The following is a 24301-nucleotide window of genomic DNA, read 5'->3' as shown; positions in this document are numbered from 1 at the left end:
ATATTTCAGAGTTTAAAAAAAATCACTTGGATCCTTTAATTGTTCAAAACTGCAGCTCAAATACTAAAGAAAGCAAAATTGAAGCTAATTACATTTCTGAGTGGAAATATCTCAGAGAAGGCTGCATTCATGTATTTTGCAGAACAAAACAAACCTCGCAGATTCATTCTCAATTTGCATTTTTTCCAAGTCTGCAAGTCAGCAAATTATAAGAAATAATTGACACTAAGCAGATTGGCTAGAACAGCACTGGCTGGGTCTCTGAGACTATCTGCTAATCAGCCCTGGACTTAGGAGCTCAGCCATGCAGCACCACTTTGGTCTGCAAAACTCCCATAGATCACCTATTTTAACAAGACACAAAGAAGAGACCTTTGGGAATGATGAATATTCGCCATGGCAATTTTCATCTCCAGGTAATCACAAAAAGTAAAAGAAAGAACGACTTGCATTTATATAGTGCCTTTCACGACCACCGGACATCTCAAAGTGCTTTACAGCCAATGAAGTACTTTTGGAGTATAGTCACTTTTGTAATGTGGGAAACATGGCAGCCAATTTGCACACAGCAAGCTCCCACAAACAGTAATGTGATAATGACCAGGTAATCTGTTTTTTTTGTTATGTTGATTGAGGGATAAATATTGGCCAGGACACCGGGGATAACTCCCCTGTTCTTCTTCGAAATAGTGCCATGGGATTTTTTACATCCACTTGAGAGAGTAGACGGGGCCTCGGTTTAATGTCTCATCCGAAAGAAAGGGATATTATTAAAATAACCACAAATCGTAAATCTAGTTTATTTTCATTTCTATCATCAGTTTTTGTTTAAACTGAATCAGTTGGAGTTCATCCCCTGAAGGGAGAGAATAGAGAGAATGAACAGGAGAAAATGGCATCTGTTGAGGATGGAGTGTGCTGTGCTTCAGCTTCCTGCGATTCGTGAGCATGAACAATTTGGATTTCAGCTCCAGACCATCTGCAACTTGAATGGTCTTAGTTTGAAAGAAAAGTCAACAACAAAAGATAGGTTGTAGGGGGGGAAAGTGTCCCTGATCCAAGGGGGAACATAAAATCATCGAATCATACTGCACAGAAGGAGGCCTTTTGGCCCATCGTGCCTGTCTCTGAAAGTATGGGGTCAAGTTTCGGCCTGAGTTGCTCCTGTTTTTTTGGAGCAACTGGTTTAGAATGGAGTATCTTTGAAATTTGAATTCTCGGCATTTAGTTTGCTCCAGTTCTAGTCAGTTCGAACAGTTTCACTTTGGAACAGAATTTTTTTTTCAAAAGGGGGCGTGTCCGGCCACTTACACCTGTTTTCAAAGTTTAGGCAGTGAAAACTTACTCCAAACTAACTTAGAATGGAGTAAGTGAAGATTTTTGTACGTTCGAAAAAACCTTGTCTACACTTTAGAAAATCAGGCGTAGGTTTCAAATTAGGCGTAGGGAATGGGGGGGGGGGTTTAAAGGGAAGTTTACAAACATTAAACATTTCAGTTTTACAAATAAAGAGCCATCATCAATAATAAATGATAAATACATCAATAAATCAACCAATAAATCAATCAAAAAAAATTACTAAAAAATATATATTTTTTTAAATCAATAAATAAAACATTTTCTACTTACCAACTGCAGCACCGGGAGTCCTCCAACAGCGTGCTGGGACGGCCCCCCGAGTGTTTCTCTGTCAGTGTCTCTATCTCTCTCTGTCTGTCTGTCTGTCTGTGTGTGTGTCTCTCACATTCTCTGTCTGTCAGTGTCTGTGTTTCTGACAGCGAGGGGAGAAGGGGGGGGGGAGGGGGAGAAGGGGAGTGGGGGGGAGGGGAAGAAGGGGGGTGGGGGGGGGTGGGGGAGAAGGGGGGTGAGAGTCGCAGAGGTCCGAGGGGTGGGGGAGGGGAAGAGAGTCGCGGAGGTCCGGTGGGGGGGGGGGGGGGGCGGAGAGGGGGGGTTTGGTCGGGTCCGGTCTGTGGGAGGAGCCTTATCTACGCAGCCCCAGTGAAGCCATTCGGCCAGGGCTAGGGGCTGCGTGCTTCGGGCCCCTCCCACAGTTTTGGGCGCCTGGAGCTAGCGCATGTGCAGAGGTCCCGGCACTGTTTTCAGTGCAGAGACCTGGCTCCGCCCCCTACAGCTCGTGCTGCGCCACGCCCAGCTCCAGAGGACCTGCAGGGAGCCGGAGAATAGGTAAGTTTTTTTTAGGCGCACTTTCTGGCACGAAAAACGGGCGTCCAGGTCCAGGCTGCGCCGTTTTAGGCGCGGCCCGAAACTTGGGTCCAGTGTCTCAATTAGTTCCATTCCCCTGCTCTTTCCCTATAGCCATGCAAATGTTTCCTTTTTGAGTGCTACCTTTTGAAATGTATTATTGTATCTGCTTCCACCACCCTTTCAGGCAGTGCATTCCAGGTCATAACAACTTGCTGAGTAAAAAAAATCTCCTTATCTCCCCCCTGGCTTTTTTGTCAATTATTTTAAGTATGTGTCTTCTGGTTACTGATCCTCCTGCCAGTGGAAACTGTTTTCTATGTCAAAATCCCTCATAATTTTGAACACCTCTATTAAATCTCCTCTGAACCTTCTCTGCTCTAAGAGTCCCAGCTTCTCTCGTCTATCCCCATAACTGAAACCTTCATCCCTGGTGCCATCTTCTGAACCCGCTCATGGCCTTGACATCCTTTCAAAAGTATGGTTCCCAGAATTGTGTTTCAAAATGTACCAAGCTTCAGGCATTCAGAAAAATCCATTCCAATTCAAGTTTCCCTTATCCTCTTGAGAACCCAGGTGCATATCAACAATATCTGGCAGGGTCAGGGAACAGATTCATTCTCCCATCATAAAGACCTGCTCTGCTTATTCTTGCAGACCAACAGGGAACTCATTCACAGACCTCCTTCATTGCACCTTCATCGAATTTAAACACAGACTGTCCTGCACTGACTCTGAAAAACGCAGACAGAAGATAAAATAATCATAAAGAGCCCCTACCGCTCAACACACTTCCAGTTGCCCCTGACACTTCATGCACAGAGAGAAGGAACAACTCTCCAAAATTGCCCACCTGGAACTGGTTACTGTTCCTTCTCAAAAGGATTGGGCCAAACTTAACCTGGGATGGATGTTTCTGAATACCTGAAACTTGGTACAGTCCAAAACACAGTTCTAATATATCCAGCAACTTTAGGCGCAAGTGAAAACCACAGCAGGACTCACATACACCTTCTGGATAGAATCTTACCAGCCCTGCAAGTGCAGGTTTGGAGGTGGACCGGCTGTCAAAATCGCCATGATTGACAACGGGACAGGATCCTGCTCTGAACCCGCCTCCTTGTCAGTTTCGAAAGTACTGGGTCTGGCTACGGTTCACAGACCCGAAACCAAATAGTTGGCCAGCCAATTAACATCATTAAGAGAGACTTTATAGGTATTTAAAAAAAATTTTACCAGGTGCTTACCATTTTTCCAACTTTTTCAGGAGCTTCCCCATCGCTCGGGCTTCAAGTCTGGTATGTGTGTCAAGTTCTCAATTACTCTCCATTGCTTTGGCTAGTTGACAGCTGCAGAAGTGGTATAAAAGCTACCATTTCACAGCTGTTCACTTTCCAATCTCAGAAACTGAAGCCTTCAGGATGTGGATGATACTTTAGAACTGTATGTAGTTTGGAAGTATTTGCAGTGAACTCTCTATTCACTGTCACCTCCTTGGAGCAACCTCTCTCACCATTGACAGATCGCTTCTGTCATCTCAAATTCAGCTGCCATCTATTCCATCAGCAACAATGCCCTTGAGAAAATCTCAGCTTGGTCCTCAGAATCCCACCACGATCAGCCCCAATACCAACATCGCTAAACACACCAGCATCACCACCAACAACACCAAACACTTCTCCGCAATCAACTGATGCTGCACAGAACACAGGGCATCAGCGCCTGACCACATTGCTGCCTGAGACACCAGGGATGGCCTCACCATGGCCACAGTTACTTCACTTCACGCTGTATACCCTGCAATGCCCAAGCCATTCCCTTCACACTCATCACTATTGTGGGGCGGGGGGTTACCCTTATGTCTTACCATTCACTACAACTCACTAAGCCACTTCCAAAGGTGCACATAGATCTGTCCGAGAAGGCAAAGTGTTGAAAATAAAGATTTCATTTGCAAAAACTCTACATGAACATTGGTTAAAAGACCCAAGTGCCTACCCTTATGTGTTGTTAGTTGGTATAATTGGACAAGGATGAAGGTGAGCGTAAGGTGTGGCTAGTGAGATGGATATGTGATAATGTAGATAGAGAGGGATGGGTGGAGGTACAAGGTATGTTAGTGTGAATAAGGATGTGCAGGAGTAATGTAGGGAAGGCAGAGTGATGGGGATGTGATGAGTGACATAGCAAGATGAGGTTGAGTGCAGCTTTGCAGTAATGCTTTGTGATCTACTGAGATCATTGAAAGGTTTGCGTCATTGCAGCCAGGTCCTCCTGACGACATCCTTGCTTGTTCCCTCTTGTGCATTGTGCAACCAGGCTGCATTGGTGTCCTGGGGAGGTCTCTTCCGTCCATTGGAAAGGAAGAGAACCTCCCTGCGAGCTGTGACTACCTCCATAAGCATCTGGAGGGAGTCATGGGAGATCCTGGATGCAGCCGTGCACCTCTGTGCAGTGATTGTCAGTGTTTGCAGCACCTCAATGCTGTTGAACACTGACAGCACAACTATCAAAATCAATATGCGTATGGTCCTTTAAGGAAACAGGCTGATGATGCGTCATCAAATTACGTCATCAGATCCCCTTCCTTCAATTGGCCGGGAACCTCGCAGGGCGAGCTTAACAAGCTCGATCAACAGAAGATTCTTCACACGATGGAGCCAGGAGCAGGGTCACCACCCGCCACCAACTCCGGCCATCCCAGACCCACCATGGTTGGCGAGATTGCGGCCTCTCTGTCTGTGTTACAAACATTGGGGGCGAAATTGCCCTGCGTGCCAATTGAGGGTGGTAACCTTCTGGGGCCAGGACTTTTCAAGCCTGGCGCGGAAGTCTTGCCCTGCCGCAGAATTGCCCTTACCGCCCCTCAAAGGATGTGGATCGCAATGTCACGCACTCCACTTCCTTTGGGTCGGTAACTGGGGCGCGATTGGGGTGCTGAGGGAAGCGTTACGCAGATGCTATACGCAGTGCTGATGCGCTTCAAGGCCCCTCCCCTTCGATTAAAGGGGAGGGCTGCTGCGCACTCTGCAAGGCCTCTGATGGTCTCCACTGGGCCACCAGGACAGCGTGCGACCGGGCCAGCAGCCTGGCACCCAAGACAGAGTGCCAGGCTGCATGATGGTGGCACGGACCACGCCAGGACCTCCATCATTGAGCCGTCCCGAGAGTCGACCGACAAAAAAAGACGGCGGCCCTGGGATCTGACACTCTGCCCTTTAAGCACCGCCCCGAGAGCGGATGTCGGCCAGCCTTCCAGGGGCAATTTCCCCCACAGGGTGTTAAGGGGTTGGCGCGGGGAGGTGAGGTGTTGCCGGGCACGCCGCACAGCCCAGGGCGCTAACCATAGGGCGCGACCCCTTTTGCAAACCCCCGGGCAATTTCCCGGGAGACGGTAGCCCCTCCCCGGGCAAAAAGTGTCTTTCAGATGCACTAAAGGGGTTATAAAAAGGGGCAATTGTACCCCCGTTATCCTTTATGTTCTTGGTTTGCATTCGCTACATTAAGAAAGATAAAGGATTAAAACAGTAACTGCAACTTGTGTACAGACAGAAACGATGGAAACATTGTTGCAAAACCCAAGTATGAAATATCTGTTGTGTACAAGATCTACTGTTAATAAAGAAACAAAATTGAAACGTATCCGTATTTCAAATAAATATCATATTGAAATGCCAGCCTCTGCCAAGCTGTTGAATTAATTGAGCCCTGGTTGGGTCTAATTCTATTTCCTTCAAGTTCAAGTAAAGGCAGAGTATTACAAGTGTTAAATTAATTACAATACAGGGTGTTGATGAAACTTAGATATGTACTGCTCATCAATCTGTGGTTCAATTAGTACATCAGTGGCACCAGAGTTTGGCACAAGCGAATCTGTGTATTAAAACTTGCATTCTGCTGTTTTTAAAACTGAATTAAATACTTTCATTTGATTTTCTTCTCTTCTCATTAAGCTTCTTCTCATGAAAGCAGCACTTTCTGAGAGTGGGGGCGATTTTCATCTTCCTAATACCCATTCATGCTGGAAAACAGGGTTCTGTTAAATAAAACTTCTTCCCACTGGCTGCCTAAGGCCCAGACAACTTGATATTTGAGCGAGCCTTGAAATAGATGGCCAGCGCTCCCGACCATAACAAATGGGAGCCTGATTAAATGTTTAAATCAGGGTGCTGCGCCGATTCCGGCCCCTGACTCAGGTTTTTGTGTTCCACTGGGCAGAGCGCACTCCATCTATTCCTCCCAATGGAAATAAGTGCTGAGCATTCTAATCAGCAGTTCTTCAAGCGAGTGTGACGCCTGCTCCAAAGAACTGAAGAGACAGAGGACTGGAGGGTTGCAAATGTTACACACCTGTTAAAAAAAGAGAGAGATAAACTGGGTAACTACAGGCTAGTCAGCCTAACATCGGTGGTGAGGAAACTTCGAGAGACAATAATCCGAGACATGGGTTAATAGATGACAGCCAGCATGGATTTGGTAAAGGCAAATCATGTCTAACTTGTTTGAGTTCTTCGATGAAATAATGGAGAGGGTTGATGAAGATAGTGCTGTTGATGTTGTGTATATGGACTTTCAAAAGGTATTTGATAAAGTGCCACATAATAGACTCGTGAAGCAAGAGGTAATGGCACTGTGACACAAAGTTGGCTGTGACACAGAAAGCAGAGAGTAGTAGTGAAAAGATGTTTTTCAGACTGGAAGGAAGTATACAATAGTATTCCCCAGTTGTTGGTATTAGATGCATATTATTGACACATATTGGCCCGGATTTTACAGTCGGGATGACGGTGAACTGGCAGTGTTCGCTGTCATTCCACCTTTGAAACTGATCACAACTTCAGGATTTGGCACAGGCGCATACGGAAATCACAGACAGACAGACGAACTTGCATTTCTATAGCGTCTTTCATGACCACTGGACGTCTCAAAGCACTTTGCAGCCAATGAAGTACTTTTGGAGTGCAGTCATTGTTGTAATCCCAAAATTGCGGTCAGTCACTGACAGCTCTGAAACAGACTGTGCTGTGCCCCCACGCGCCCGCCCCCCCTCCCCAGCAATCTGTGTAATCAGCCTAATCATTGAAACTGGCGAAATCTTCGGCTCTTCCGCAGTAATTACGTTGTTAAATACCCCACTAAAAGTTAGACCCAAAGGGTTTTAAATTAACATTTTTAAGAAACTTTACAAAATGATTTTTTTAAATTTGTTTTTAAAGTTTGTCCATCTTTATTTCAAGTTTGCCTTTTCCCCATGTGAGAGCCCCAATCTTTCTTTTGCTCTCTCTAACATTTTCTAAAAATTAGAATTTTAAAAGCTTACTCACTTCCTTGTTTGCTGGACTGTGAGAATTCTGCCTCTTGATTGGCTTGTTGACATCACAACAATTTGAATAAGGGAATTCCCATTAACTTCCGTTGATTTGAATTGAAGGTCGGAAAAGCTAAAGTTCTCGACACACAGATTGCGAGATACTTGTGCGAAGCGTTCTTTGGGGCAGCAGTGAATGCCTGTGCTTCACTGCTGACCACAAATTCCAGGCCATTTATGACTATGGGCTAGAACCTCCACATTTTTTTGCATGCTTAACGCCCATTTTATTGCTGAAATGACGCATAAAGCCCATTAATCGCCCATTTTGGCACAAAATGGAAACTGACAGGCATTTTTAGGAAACTTATCGCCGAGCGTTACTTTCCCCATGTGCTTAACGCCGGAAAAAAAATATTACCGCCTGCCCACTTTTTTGGGGGCGGAATCAGCAGAATGGGCGAAATCAACGTCCATAATATCGCCCAGCGTTAATTTCCGCACTGATTTAACGCCGGGATTCAATAATAATGCCCGCCCACTTTTTTGGGGCGTAAAAGAGCATATTTACCGAAACTAGCGGCCATGAGATCACCCAGTGTCAATTTTACCACCTCGCACACATATCGCCCACAATATCACTCGCCCAAAAAAACACCCACAAAAAGTGGAACTGTTCTGAACGAATGCCAGCGGTGTGGCTGGAATTTTTAAAATCCCACTCTTACGTGAGGAGCTGATATCTGAACGATTTGCCTGAAAGAGCGTTGATGTGAGTGACAATGCTGGCACACTGCTGTGTGTGTGCAGCTCAGACATCAATGGTGCCCATCACCTTGGTGCCAGTTAAAGTTTACGTTGATTGATGTTAAGTTGTATTTAACCCTTTCATGGTAAGGAATCACCAGTGTGTAATGGTCCAGCTATCTGAGACAATGTGCAACAAGGTTATGTTCAATAACAAACATTTAATACCAACATTGGTCTGAAATCATAGGTATCACAGCGAATAACACCCAAACCCCGCCCACACCCCACTTTTTCCACCATTGACATAAATCACATGTTCAACATGTCCAGCAACACAGAATATAAAGGCAAAGCAGGAGCATGGTCCCCAGCCCCCATACATTGCAACAAATTGCATACACCCAGATGGAGATATAACACAGCCATCACCTGCGGACATGCACCTCACTTTCCTTCCCCCCTCTCCTTCTTCTCCCCACCTCTACCCCTTCCCCTCCTAGCTCCACGGCACCTGGCCAGGGAGCTCCTCAGGCGGTGCCTCATTGGGGGGGATGAAGACAGATGCGGTCGTTGCACGGGTACGGGAGCGGGGGGTGCCAAGGGGGCAACATTCTCAGATTCAGAAGCAGGATCTTGGTCCTGTGCTGGTGCGGAACCTAGAGGTGGAATGCTGCGCTCGGTGACCTTTGGGAGGCCTGTGGCAGCAGTGTTCCTTGCTATCGAATCCAAGGCCTCTGCCATGCGTGGAATGTACTCGGTCATGATGGCCAGTTTTTAGGATATGCCCCCCAATGCTTCGATGAGCTGGTCACCAATGTCTACAGTCCTCCTGGACAACTGTACCATCTCTCCGCTATCATGTGGCGCTCATGGAATAGACCCGCCGCATCCACGAGGCCTCCGCGGGGTTGGCGCTATCCTGGGGACAAATGGGGTGCCCTGTGGCGAGGTGCTTGGGGCCGGGAATGACCAGAGGACCACTAGATGGCCTTGGCGTGGAATGGCTTCTGGAGCGTGGCGATGCAGGTTCCTCGATGTCCGCGCTCTCATCCGTGGAGAACAGACCCAGCGGATTAACGGGCGAGAATCGGAGCTCCTCAGCACCAGATGTAGTAGGATCGTCCGCCGACTCCTTCTGGCCTCTGTGGACTTGCCTTGGGACATGCTGCTGGCTGAGCTGCAAGACACAAATAAGGTTATTAGAGGAGAAGGGGGTGCTAGGGTGACAAGGTGATTCCAGCGCTACACACAGCATATGCACGACAAAAGCACCACTGCTATCAAAATCATCGCAGACATCACATTTCATGACCATCAACTCATTGTGCATTCCAATGATTTTCATTAGGCCATCTTTATTTCTATGGCACTTTTAGAAATCATCTATCATATATGATTGTTCGGTTATGAATTGATGTGGCATCTATTGACTTTACATCATGCAATGGTGTAAGCTTTACTCACGTGGCATGACTTCAGGGTCTGCAGATGCGTCCGTGGCTGTCCGGGGGTGCTTCCCCACGAGTGCGAGCACACACTCCTCCATGTCCGTGATGTCGCTGGGGACTGGTGGCCCCCCACCCGTTCGCCTCTGCACGGACCTCATCATCGATAGCTTCTTCTGTAAAAGGTGACAGGACAACATGGCATGAGATCATTGCGTGATATCATTGCTGGGTACTGTCACAGACACTAATACAACACATAACCAACAAATCTAATCATGATTATTATGATAATTATCATTCTTTAACTAAAGATGTACACAGTGACCGCAGGCTTTGAGTAACATACTCCCGGTAAAAGTGAAAGACCTCACAACTGCTGATAGTCACTCGTGACTGTTACAGATCAAATTATATAAATACATAACTACATGTAAATCAATGTAATACTAACACTTGCGAATCCCATAAGGTTGTTTCATCGTTTGCGGCATTGGTTGCCCTCAGGCACCTCGTTGGTCGCTGACGAGACCACCTCTGCTATCTCGGTCCATATCTTCTGGTATACCTTTGGGATGGGCTGCCCACGCCCTCCCTGTGTCAAATCACCCCAGCGTAACTCGACCTCCTGCAGGAGGGGGTCATTTGCCTCGTCCGAGAACCTCTTGTCTCTTTTGCGCCCTCCAATGTGCTCCTCTCCCAGCTCACTGCTCTCTCCAGCATCACCATTATAGACCAAATTCGGTCAAATATGTGGCTGGTAACAGCTACTTTTTGTTTGCCTACTTGCTGTGAAGCTCTAAAGTCTCCCTCCTTCCTCCTAAAGCAGCCACACCACACCCAGCCACACCTTCAGTCCCTCTGAGATCCCTCTCTCTCTCTCTCCTCTTCTGCGCATGTCATGGTGACCCTTGACCTCCAGAATCACGGGAATCGAGTGTTGCCATGCTGTTGCTAAGGACGGCCACACTTTAAGGCAGAAGGTCAAAAAAATATAACGCTACCGCCCATTTTATATCGCTCGCAGTAACGCCCATTTTCAAAAGTGGAGACTAGGTGGTTTGAGAATGGGCGAGAAGCCGGCGATTTGAAAACCCTTTTTTAACGCCCACGTCAGAAAGCGATAACCACAAAAGTGGAGGTTCTAGCCCTTGGACTTGCATATGGGGGCATCATTTCAAAGTTTGTGGATGACACATAGCTTGGAAATATAGTAAACAGTAGCAGACTTCAGGAGGACATAGACAGACTGGTGAAATGGGAAGACACATAGCAGATTAAATTTAATGCAGAGAAGTGTGAAGTGATGAATTTTTGTCGGAGAGATGAGGAGATGCAGTATAAAGTAAATGGTGGAATTTTAAGTGGGGTGCAGTAACAGAGAGACCCAGGGGCTCACACACACAAAGCTTTGAAGGTGATAGGACAAGTCAATAAGGGAGTTAATTTCGCATTCTGGGCACCACACTTTAGGAACGATGTCAATGCATTGGAGAGGCTGCAGAGCAGATTTACCAGAATGGTACCTGGGCTGAGGGAATTCAGTTATGTGGAGAGACTAGAGCAGCTGGAATTATTCTCCTTGGAGCAAAGAGGGTTATAGGGCGATTTATTACAGGTGTAGTCATAACGGGGAACAAAGAAATGGCGGACCAATTGAACAAGTACTTTGGTTCGGTATTCACTAAGGAGGACACAAACAGCCTTCCGGATATAAAAGGGGTCAGGGGGTCTAGTAAGGAGGAGGAACTGAGGGAAATCCTTATTAGTCGGGAAATTGTGTTGGGGAAATTGATGGGATTGAAGGCCGATAAATCCCCAGGGCCTGATGGACTGCATCCCAGAATACTTAAGGAGGAGGCCTTGGAAATAGCGAATGCATTGACAGTCATTTTCCAACATTCCACTGACGCTGAATCAGTTCCTATGGAGTGGAGGGTAGCCAATGTAACCCCACTTTTTAAAAAAGGAGGGAGAGAGAAAACAGGGAATTATAGACCGGTCAGCCTGACATTGGTAGTGGGTAAGATGATGGAATCAATTATTAAGGATGTCATAGCAGTACATTTGGAAAGAGGTGACATGATAGGTCCAAGTCAGCATGGATTTGTGAAAGGGAAATCATACTTGACAAATCTCCTGGAATTTTTTGAGGATGTTTCCAGTAGAGTGGACAAGGGAGAACCAGTTGATGTGGTATATTTGGACTTTCAGAAGGCTTTCGACAAGGTCCCCCACAAGAGATTAATGTGCAAAGTTAAAGCACATGGGATTGGGGGTAGTGTGCTGACATGGATTGAGAACTGGTTGTCAGACAGGAAGCAAAGAGTAGGAGTAAATGGGTACTTTTCAGAATGGCAGGCAGTGACCAGTGGGGTACCGCAAGATTCTGTGCTGGGGCCCCAGCTGTTTACACTGTACATTAATGATTTAGACGAGGGGATTAAATGTAGTAACTCCAAATTTGCGGATGACACTAAGTTGGGTGGCAGTGTGAGCTGCGAGGAGGATGCTATGAGGCTGCAGAGCGACTTGGATAGGTTAGGTGAGTGGGCAAATGCATGGCAGATGAAGTATAATGTGGATAAATGTGAGGCTATCCACTTTGGTGGTAAAAACAGAGAGACAGACTATTATCTGAATGGTGACAGATTAGGAAAAGGGGAGGTGCAACGAGACCTGGGTGTCATGGTACATCAGTCATTGAAGGTTGGCATGCAGGTACAGCAGGCGGTTAAGAAAGCAAATGGCATGTTGGCCTTCATAGCGAGGGGATTTGAGTACAGGGGCAGGGAGGTGTTGCTACAGTTGTACAGGGCCTTGGTGAGGCCACACCTGGAGTATTGTGTACAGTTTTGGTCTCCTAACCTGAGGAAGGACATTCTTGCTATCGAGGGAATGCAGCGAAGGTTCACCAGACTGATTTCCGGGATGACGGGACTGACCTATCAAGAAAGACTGGATCAACTGGGCTTGTATTCACTGGAGTTCAGAAGAATGAGAGGGGACCTCATAGAAACGTTTAAAATTCTGACGGGGTTAGACAGGTTAGATACAGGAAAAATGTTCCCTATGTTGGGGAAGTCCAGAACCAGGGGACACAGTCTAAGGATAAGGGGTAAGCCATTTAGGACCGAGATGAGGAGAAACTTCTTCACCCAGAGAGTGGTGAACCTGTGGAATTCTCTACCACAGAAAGTTGTTGAGGCCAATTCACTAAATATATTCAAAAAGGAGTTAGATGAAGTCCTTACTACTCGGGGGATCAAGGGGTATGGCGAGAAAGCAGGAATGGGGTACTGAAGTTGCATGTTCAGCCATGAACTCATTGAATGGCGGTGCAGGCTAGAAGGGCCGAATGGCCTACTCCTGCACCTATTTTCTATGTTTCTATGTTCTATGTTTCTATGTTTAGTTATGAGGAGTTTTGATAAGATAAGATATGGAAACTGTTTCCACTGGCTAGAGGGTCGGTAACTGGAGAACACAGATTTAATATAACTGGCAAAAAATCCAGGGAGTGATGAGAAGACATTTTTTACTCAGCGAGTTATGATCTGGAATGCATTGCCTGATAGGGTGGTGGAAGCAGATTCAACAACAGTAACAATAACTTGTATTTATATAGCGCCTCTAACGTAGTCGCAGGGAGCTTCACAAGAGCATTATCAAACAAAATTTGATACCGAGCCTCAAGGAGATATTAGGACAGGCTTGGTCAAAGATGTAGGTTTTAAGGAACGTCTTAAAGGAGGAAAGAGAGGTAGAAAGGTGGAGAGGTTTAGGGAGGGAATTCCTGAGCTTAGGGCCTCGGCAACAGAAGGTACGGCCACCAATGGTGGAGCGACTGAAATCGGGGATACTCAAGAGGTCAGAATTAGAGAAGCCTAAATATCTAGGGGGGTCAATGTAGGTCAGTGAGCAGAGGGGTGATGGGTGAACGGGACTTGGTGCAAGTTAGGACACAGGCAGCCGAGTTTTGGATGACTTCAGGTTTATGGAGGCTGGAACGTGGGAGGCCATCCAGGAGTGCGTTAGAATAGTCAAATCCAGAAGTATAAAAGGCACGGATGAGGGTTTCAGCAGCAGAAGAGCTGAGGCAGAGGTGGAGTCGGGCGATGTTGCAGAGGTGCAGAGGTGGAAATAGGCGTTCTTAATGATGGCTCAAACATGTGGTCGGAAGCTCATCTTAGGGTCAAATATGACACCAAGGTGCGTCAACAGTAACTTTCAAAAGGAGTTGGATATACTGTATACTTGAAAAGGAAAAATTGCAGGGCTGTTAGGAAAGACCAGGGGAGTGATACTGATTGGATGACTCTTTCAGGGAGCCGTGATAGGCACGATGGGCCGAATGGCATCCTTCTACACTGTATCATTCTATGATTCTATACTGAGGAGAGAAAAGTAAGAAGCATAGCGAAACACAGAAAGAGAAACATAGAGACATACCAAGGGCATGTGCAATAGACATAGAGACATGGGGTAGATTTTGATCTTGTAAAAGAGGTGATAGCGAATCGGCATCCTGTTTTACAACTCTCTCGCTTTTTCTGTGCTGTATGATTTTATGATAGTTGTGGCATTGATTTTTGTTGGGCTAGGAGGAGCATGAATGTTCTTGTCCTGGCCCCACAGACATCTTCCAGCTCGCTGGCAATCCTCTTGTACCCCCATTCACCCCGCCCCCCCAGGGTTGCCTCCTCCCCTCTAAGCGATAACTTCTGGCTCGGCTCTGCGGAGGACCCTTCAGGTTCCCCCGCGCCCCCCCCTCCCCATCCCCGCTCTGATCGGTGAACTGCCTGTCAGTACTCATTGAGTGTTGGCGGCTTGTCGATCAATTTTCCATCAAAGGCTAACCATGAAAATGGGGTGGATTTCTCACGAGTGCCATCAGGCAGGCAGTGTCATTGCTCAACCCACTGCCCACCTGAGGTGTGCTATATCTGAAAATCAGCAACAGTGTGTTTCTCTAGTATTTTGATCAAGTCTATTAGCGTGTTCCCTGGCTACTTAACTGTGAGGGAATTCAGCCAGACTGTCTTCTCACCTGTTATCTACACATGTTCACTTTCAGTAGGTAGTCACTGAATAGCAATCATGATCAGCAATCCTGGCCATAGAACCACTGATGTCTGTACTGGCTGTGTGCTGGAGCAATCCAAAACGAATCCCACTGCCCTCTCTCCATCGCCCCGTATTTTCCTCTCTGCTTCACATGCTTTTCTACTTTCCCCAAAAAAGATGCAAGGGTCTCTGCCTTAACAACTCCCTGTGGCCAAGGATTCCATTGCCCTAGCCTCTCTCCTCACTCTCAGTGAGAATGATAAATTGATGGCCTCTCATCACTGACTCCCCAAGCAGAGGAATTAAGCTTTCCTTACGAAAATGCTTCAGGATTTTTAAAATCTTGATTAAATCTCCTCGTAGTCTTCTCCAGTGGAAATAGTCTGCTTCCTATTCTTGGGATACTGAGGGCATTTATCTGCAACCTGAGCAGAAATCACTATTGCATAGACTGGGGATTAAACCGTAAACATGCCAGATCTGTAATACCCATGTCAGACAATGCAGTTACCCCACTGAGGCTTTGGTCAGACCTCATTCTGATTTATTGATAAATGTCCTTACATAAAAGTGAAAATAATGTCGAAGGCTTGTTATTTTCAAAACAGTGAAAACATAAAAGAAGCATAGCAAGCCATGTGCCACATGATGCAACATGTAAAGCACAAAAATGTGATCTGTTGTTTTATTGTATTATTGTTTTATTGAATCAGCGTTTATTTAGATATAGAATAGCATAAAAATATTATGATTCAACACAATGATATCAATATATCGGGATATGTAAACCCACAGTAATCACACTATTACAATATTACAAAAACACATCATATAATTGTGATACGACAATTATGGAGAACACCCCCGGACATTCCTAAAAGTACAGTGCCTTCTTTCCCAATTTCTATTCCAAAATAACTTTTAATTTGGTACAATAGGTTATAAAACCTGCTGCTGCTTAAAGGGGCAATGATAACACTGGAAAAAGTAGGCAACCTGGGTGATAAGTAAGACAGCTAGACCAAAGTAATGAGAGATAAACTTCAGGGAAGTATGGAACTGTGTGTCCTTGTAAAAGGATATGGAGCAGGAGGAATGGTCTCTTCTGGATTGGGGCCCGAGTCCCACCACGAATGTGGTATGCTCTTTATGGGAGGAGATGACTGTGGCAGTAAGGCCACCTCCTTTACCCACCAGGACTCCTTTGCAGTACAGGAAGATGTTTAATGACTTCGCCAGAGCACCCAGGATAAACAACCTGCCCTCTATATGTGTGGCACTCTTTCATTCATTACGCTCAGTGCCAGAGGAGTTAGAGGTGAAAGTGGGATCTGACAATGGGGAGCAGGTGCTCCTTAGAAGTCAACTGCTGGGTCCTAACATCCCTGGCCCTTATGCATCACCTTATGCATCACAGCACCGGGATGGGTTTAAGAAAAGCACAAGGATGCACCAGTGGTAGATTTGATCGTGATAAGAAGTACTTGCTGCAAGTACATATCTGCACAGTAAAGCTACTTTGTGATATGAAGACTAGTGTTCTCATGTTAGTTTTATCTTTTTGTGTTTGAAGGGAAATTTGGAGGTCAGTTTGCAATGGGATACACAGTTCCTCTATGCCTCCTTACTGAACTGTTGCTTCTGTGAACAGACTTCTTTTGAGACATCACTGAAGATCCAGCATGGTCTGTGCCCTCTGGTGGCAGGCTACTTCCCAATTGGTTTTCTTCTCCTTTGGCATAGTCTTAAGCTGTGCGCCTATCTCATTTTCTCTTCCACCTGCTCTGTTATATGGACATATATGGGAAAGCACAGAGTGAAGCCCTTGACAATGACAGGGGTGGGAAGCAAACGATTTCCTTGCCTAACGTTGCTGAAAAGCAGCTTGAAGGAATCCATTTCTCTGCTGAACAGCTGAGAAAAGACTTTTCTAATTGCTTTTGCCAAGCTGATGTTTCAGGTGAAATTTATGGACATCCAAAGACCGTGAACTCAACCACTTCCTGGTTTGTCAAGACATGCAACTTTTCGACAAGCTTAGCACAATTTAAGTGCAATGGTGGAATTTCGCGACAGCAGCTCTGGCCCTCATTCTCCTGTCAGTTGTATACATGCAGCCACATCCACCAGAATTCAGCATGTATTTTAAAAGAAGCGTAACTTTGGTTGTCTGACTTATGCCCCAAATTCAAGGCCAGAATGACATCACTTCTGCACCAAATAAGAATCTTGAAATTTCAGGCCCTTCTTTAACTTTCAGTATTCATGTACCGTGGGTTTGACCCATACTTGACCTCACATCCTATCAGCACAAAAAGCATCAAGGCCACTACTCAGTCACACTCAGTTAACCCCCAATTCCACAGACCACTACTCCTTCCTCTTTCAGAAATGGCAGTTTGGACTTCAGATCAAAATTCATGCAGTTGTTTAAGCCCACAAAGCCAATTACTAGAGGGCATTCTGTCTTTCAGTAATGGAAGTCAGACTCACAGGAATCTATTTCAGAGTCAATGGAGTTGTTTAAGCCTAGAAAGTTAATTTTTACAAGAAATCCAGGGCATCAGGATCTCAGAGGCCTCAGAGGGTGCTCACTTCCTCCTTTGTGATGCCAATGCCAGAAGGATCTCCTTCCTCAACTTCCTCAAGGAAGCAAGAAGCAAGAGTTTTCCCAGACTCCCGGTGCACTGATTCAATACAAAGGGAAATAGCAAACACGCAAGACCAGGAATATAGTTTGGAACCCAGGCCAGTTCAGAAGTATTCTCGAGCACAGAGCTTCAAGACTTTGCAGTATCATCTAGATAAAAGTTTTCTGTCACTCACATAATAAATAGCCTAAAGTAATGTTCTTTTCCCCACACCCTCAGAGAACTAAGGCATGCATTGGAAAGAAAGAAACGAAAGGCTTACATTTATATAGTGCTTCTCACAACCTCAAGATGTCCCAAAGCACTTTACGGCCAATGAAGTATTATTTAAAATAAAGACTTGCATTTATATAGCACTTTTCATAACCAGCGGATGTCTCAAAGTGCTTTGCAGCCAATGAAGTACTTTTGGAGTGTCATCATCATCATCATAGGCAGTCCCTCGAAATGAGGATGACTTGCTTCCACACCAAAAAGGGATAGGTTCACAGGTGTTTCAATGAAGGACCTGATATTTCAGGTCCTGAACTACATCTTGAAGGGTGGAAGATGCCTGTGCATGGATTTTTTTAACGTGTGGTGGCCGTTGCACACCAGTCACCACAAGGGCTTGACAGAGCTAGGTCTTGGTCCAGTGGCAAGGATTGGAGTGTAGTCACTGTTGTAATGTGGGAAATGCGGCAGCCAATTTGCGCAAAGCAAGCTCCCACAAATAGCAATGTGATAATGACCAGATAATTTGTTTTTGTTATGTTGATTGAGGGATAAATATTGGCCAGGACACCTGGGATTACTCCCCTGCTCTTCTTCAAAATAGTGCCATGGGATCTTTTACGTCTACCTAAGAGAGCAGACAGGGCCTCGGTTTAATGTCTCACCTGAATGACGGCACCTCTGATATTGCAGCACTCTCTCAGAACTGCACTGGCATATCAGCCTAGATTTATGTGCTCAAATCTCTGGAGTGGGACTTGAACCTACAACCTTATGACTTTGAAGTCGCTGTTATAATGTAGGGACTACACAATCTCAACCTCAGCATACTGAATTTAGACCATGGCAAATCAGATTGTACCTTGGAGAATAGTAAGAAATCAGCTAATTAATTTCTCCATTTCACTTGTCAAAAATTACATCCAACATAAAGGAACCATTCATAAGGTCTTTGCATTGCAGTACAGAGTCTGATTTTTTAAAATATCTGTTTCCATTGGACTGTGTTATATTTTAGCAAAAACTTTAAGAGACTGAAAGAAAATCATCGCCTGCTGTTTTTCTGTAAACATGGACGGATCTTTAAATCAGATTATTTTTAAATCGATAACAAAAACTAATATCAAGTCATCATTCAGAAATAAGTACTTCCCATTCCTGTTAATCAACCATGCATTAAACCTTCCTTCAATATTTATTAAACTTACTGTAGGTAAATATTATTTTGGTATTACTTTCTCTATAAAGTAATTAAATAGTGCAACTGTTCCCTCATATCTCAGCATTTATGAAATTTCTTAGAGATATATGTTAAACCCATGCAAGCCAATAAGAACTACTTTGTAGAAAAAGGAATCACCGGGTCCTTATTACTCCATTCTATTCACACACTTGCGTTACAAACCAATCTTTAGCAACTATACTTGCCATTGTACACATCTCTCCATGGCCATTCTGTTTTCAATGTCTCTGTCTCAGTCCACTGCTCAACTTTAATCCTTTTGACCCCCACATAGTTCTCCAGTCAAGAAACAAGTCTAGTTTTCTATTTGCAATAACCTAGATTTTATTTTACACATGACTGAGTCAGACAGCTCCGAGTGGCAGACTTGACATTCCTTCAGTAACTGGCCCTTCTATTGTTCCTGAAGTATTTCAACTGTGTCCTTCTTAGGGCATAGAATTCATAGGGGCCAAATTCCAAACCCAACTGGGGAGGTTGTGACCCTGGCAGGGAAACTGATTTCTGTAGATGTCGAGCCTTGTCTCATCTTTCTCAAGAGCTCAGGAAATCTCTGCAAAATTGTACCTCCCTCAGGGAATTCAAGTTATCAGTAACCACTGCATGTTCCCGATGGCCCTATGTACCAAATCCAATGGAACTTGCATTGGTAGACTGCAGATATTGCTTTGGAAACTGTTACGTCCTCAGAGTAATTCAGAGATGGATCTTGAACTATATTGCTGGCTCAGCATCATTGTCTGGTCAGGCAGAGCAGACCCTGGGTATGGAGCTTACATGCATGTACAGATCACCTGCATCCAAATGATGCTTACATTTTTAACGCTGTCAAATGGCCCTTTGCGAAAATTCAACAGGTTAAAATGAAAGTGCAAAAAGTTTCAAGTGGCCTAGAAGTCATATTGAATTTGGAATTACAATACATGAACCAAGATCAATGTCAGACGCAGCTTCTGCTACATTGAATCCAGGCTGAATTCATTGTAAAGTTATGCTGCAGGTTTCTGTGTTAATTTGCATGAGTTTAATGCTGAATCAATGCAAGATGTGCAAGATAAACGGACAAGAAAACGTTCAGCAGTCAGCCCGCTACTTCAAGGTGAGCCTGCCTCCCTTACGTGTTTTTTTTTTGGTAACAGTCCAAAAGGGGAACACTCAGCTGGAGCAGGATTTTCCTTCATTGGTCTTTGCCCTAGGTGCATCCCTTTGAGATTGGATGGGCCACATCGTTCGCATGCCCGACACAAGACTCCCAAAGCAAGCACTCTACTCGGAACTCCTACACGGCAGGCGATCCCCAGGTGGGCAGAGCAAACATTTCAAGGACACCCTCAAGGCCTCCTTGATAAAGTGCAACATCCCCACCGACACCTGGGAGTCCCTGGCCAAAGACAGCCCTAAGTGGAGGAAGAACATCCGGGAGGGCGCTGAGCACCTCGAGTCTTGTCGCCGAGAGCATGCAGAAAGCAAGCACAGGTAGTGGAAGGAGCGTGCGGCAAACCAGGCTCCCCACCCACCCTTTCCTTCAATGACTGTCTGTCCCATCTGTGACAAAGACTGTAATTCCCATATCGGACTGTACAGTCACCTGAGAACTCACTTTTAGAATGGAAGCAAGTCTTCCTTGATTTCGAGGGACTGCCTGTGATGATGAGGTGCATCCCTTTTAGAGTCTGATGGAAACACATGCATCTGAGGCAACCAGTGCCTCATTTTCACCAGGGTGGCAAAAAAAGATTTGCTATCAGTTTTGATGGCATTAAATCTAAAACTGATCACAATATTAAACAATATAAACATGCAAATGTCTACAAACAGACCTTGTGTGCTGTCGTAGTCATTTTCTTTTAATACCACTGATATGACGCTGGGAAACAGCATGCAGTAATGATTGCTCCTTCAGTATGAAAATCTTTTAAAATTAAATATACTTTCAGCACTGTAAACTGTAAGCGTGGTAGCATCAGCTCAGGCAGAAGACATCTGTGATGGTGGCTAAGGAGAACGGCTTACATTTTTACATTTTACCTTATCCTTACAGTGTGATATCAAGACACACTGATCGGAAATATTTGCAGGGCTATGGGGAAAGAGCAGGGGTGCAGGACTAATATTGGCCCCATAATGGGCCGAATGGCCTCCTTCTGTATTGTATGATTATGCGTCCATGATTCTAGGACAGAAGTGGTGGAAGTCACAGCATCCCTCTCAACTTCTTAGAAGTCCACTGCGGACCACAATGTGTAATACACGAGCAGACAGTTTAACACGTTTATTGGCATTGGCAGAACCCAAATTCATTATGCAGTTTCAGTGTGTGAAATAAAGCTTCTGTGTTATTTTTCCCGATGATGAGTGTGCAGTATAAATGACAAGCAATTTTATGTTTTTATTTATTCATTCTTGGGATGTGGGCGTCGCTGGAAAGGCGGCATTTATTGCCATCTCTAGTTGCCTAGATACAACTGGGTGGTTTGCTAGACCACTTCAGAGGGCAATTAAGAGTCAACAGCGGTGGTGTGAGTCTGGGATCACATATAGGCCAGGCCAGGTAAGGACGGCAGGTTTCCTGCCCTAAAATACATTTGTGAAACAGTTGGGTTTTTATGACAATCCAACAGCTTTGTGGTCACTTTTACTGATACCAACTTTTTATTTCCAGATTTTCTACACTCAATTCGAATTGCCACGATGCGATTTGAACTCACGTTCTCTGGATTACTAGTCCAGGCCTCTGGATAAGTAGTTCCGTAAAATAACCACTATGCTACCATACACAGTAGCACAATGACAAAGAATAAAAATAAACCGCAACTATATGTATATTTTGAACTTATTTTTAAAGTTTATTTCTAAACTGATGATGAGGATTTCCCTCCCTTTCAAATTCCTTCCATCATTACCTTGAAGAGGTTGACTCATTCTTGGGTATGATTTCACAGGTATCCTCCAATATCTTACTAAAGTGCTGCTTCTTTGTATGGGGTGGTTGTTGACCGGCTATTTGACCACGAGGGGTCCAGCTGTCCTCGTCCAATGTCCAAATGTGTGTCCTGTCTTGGCAGGAGGATAACTGGATAGTAAACAGGAGTGGGAACTCTGATTGTCCATTCACCCGCTCAATCCTAGGGATGTTGGATTGGACACTGCAGAGTGGGGATTGAAACTTGATTTACTGGACTGTATGGCTCAGTGCCACACAAGGAAGGGCAATTATCACAATATCCTGAAGACTCTGTTGGTAAAGCTTAAATGAAACTATCCTTGGGATTAGGTAGAAAATTTGCAGAAGTTGCTCGTTGATTAAATAGGTGGGGTAGAATCTATGATCTCGTGCGTCGATGAGGTGGGTTTTCATTGTTTTCATTTTCCTATGTTCTAATTAATTCCATTGTGGCAAATGGAGCATTTTCTAACAATCTAAATTGGAAGTCTGGGCTTCGTGTTTTGATATAAATAAATATATGATTCTTGCTAATCAGGTAAAATAATCAGTTTTCCAAAGTAGCAACAATTACGTTATAAATTTCATGAAGTTGTACATTGATCCAAACAGCTGCGTTGTTGATATCTAGTTTAGGATGGAGACCAATGGGATGCTTTTAATGCTTAAAAAAATTGATTTTTTATTAAAGCTGCAGTAATTAAACATTACCACACAACTCCACTTCAGTCCAGTGTAAAGCAAGTTATGTAAACAACATGGGAGGAAGTCATGTGCAGTATTACAATAACAATCCATTGGCATTCCAGTAGAAATTCTCTAAAAGGCAGGCGTAAGCATCTATTGTCTGAATACTACCTCCTGATTGAACCCATGGTGTATGGAGGAAGCCTTTGTTTAGAAAAAGATTCCTTCCCTCTAAATGAGCAATCTCCGATGTTATCCACTTGCTGACGACACGGCAACGGTGTAAAGAATCTTGTAGTGGTGATTTAGAGGTTAAAATGACTGATTAAAATTAGATTTCAGACCTATTGCTCAAAAAATCATGAACAATTGAGTGAAATGTTTATTGTAATTTATAATTTTTGGAAAACAAATCTCCCCACAATTATTTTGACAGATTCATAATATTCCTAAAAACATAAAGAAATAAAATGTACTTTTAAAATAAAAATATTTTGCAGTTTTTCTTATTTTTGCATAACCATAATACCTGCATCACAATCTATTAGTAAATTATATTGCAACATCCCTAGTAATAGCACTGGTATTTGACATGGTTTCTCTGCAAGCAGCATGCATTGCATCAGGGATAGTAGAGTATTTCAGTCAGTCTTATGGTGAGGAATTGTTTATGCTACACAGCTATTAAGTACTGCCACAAATGTAAAGCTTGCTGATGCAGTGGATTATGTAGCCAGGTTTGAACCGTGAATAAAACTTGATTTAGATTTTTAAAAAAGGTAGAGAGAATATGCTATTCTATTCTTTCTATTGACCTGCACATGATCTGCCATGCCTGCAGCACAAATCTCTCTGTTGCTTGTTGCCATGGCTACAAAAAGCCAATGGTTGAGCCAATGGGCTTTCTGCAGCATTGCTGAAAGGGACCAGCCATTTTGGTTATGGGAGCACACTGGAATAATGCTCTGTTTTATCCAGCAGTAAAATCATCTATTGAGGAGAGGAGGAGGAGAAAGTCCTGCATTCCAGATAATTGTTGTGTCTCAGAATGCCACCGAATTGCTTAAATATCAGGCTGTTAATTCTTGCCTGTGAACTAAATTGAAAAAAAAATCTGGAGTGCAAAGGGGGCAAATCTGCTACCAGGGAAGTCAGGCAGTTATTTTGTGTGGTGAAAGAGCGTTTTGCTGTAATGTTACCTTAACAGTGTAACTGTTGTCTGCGAGTGCTGACCAAATAGAAGGGTGTAGCCCCAGCTCTGACACTGTTTATGTACATTTCTGCTGCTTTATTTGGACAGACTCCACCGAAGAAGCAGGTGTGTGATTTATCTGGGCTCCACACAGGCTGCAGCCTCTCTGGTTTACATGCTGCTTCCAGCCAGGCTGCTGCTGCTGCATTTGGGACATCTGCTGTTGGAGACACTTGAGTTCAACCCGGCCAGTCGGTGCTCAGCTGGTCCCTCTCATTCAGGTAAGCTGAAATTATCATACATATTTCTCCTCGAATGCGAAACGGCCAGGGAAAAGAGGGAATGCGGCACATTCGTGCTGTTTTAGAAGCGTGACCGTGTTGCTAGCCCAGAAACAGCCCAGCTCTTACACCACAGAGCTGCCAGCCTTTATACTTCGATATTTACCACTAATCTGGGCAAATTGTGTTCAATGTAACTGATGTCTGCAGTTGAAAAGCCCCACCTCTCCTTCAGGGGGCTCGCACATCGAGAGTTGCAGAAATTACAACACAACCGCGGGCTGTTTCTCCGGATAAAGGAGTTTGTGATGTTCACAT

At 44.7% G+C, this 24301-nt stretch overlaps 1 protein-coding gene across 4 annotated transcripts in view; it reads left to right on the top strand.

Annotated features, from left to right (window-relative positions):
- Positions 1-24301, top strand: part of sorbs2b (sorbin and SH3 domain containing 2b) — a 344867-nt gene that overhangs the window by 14874 nt on the left and 305692 nt on the right. For 2 of the 4 annotated variants that reach the window (XR_011593119.1, XR_011593097.1), the window contains exon 1: positions 23500-23983. The exons of the other annotated variants lie outside the window; for them this stretch is intronic. The gene's annotated coding sequence lies outside the window, so the exon portion shown is untranslated. Of the gene's footprint in view, positions 1-23499; positions 23984-24301 lie in introns of those variants that run through there. 4 annotated transcript variants of the gene reach the window in all.

The sequence above is a fragment of the Pristiophorus japonicus genome, chromosome 1 (genome assembly GCF_044704955.1).
Source record: "Pristiophorus japonicus isolate sPriJap1 chromosome 1, sPriJap1.hap1, whole genome shotgun sequence".
NCBI classification, from domain to species: domain Eukaryota; kingdom Metazoa; phylum Chordata; class Chondrichthyes; family Pristiophoridae; genus Pristiophorus; species Pristiophorus japonicus.
Note: the sequence above shows the minus strand (reverse complement) of the source record. Positions and strands in the feature narration are given on the sequence as shown.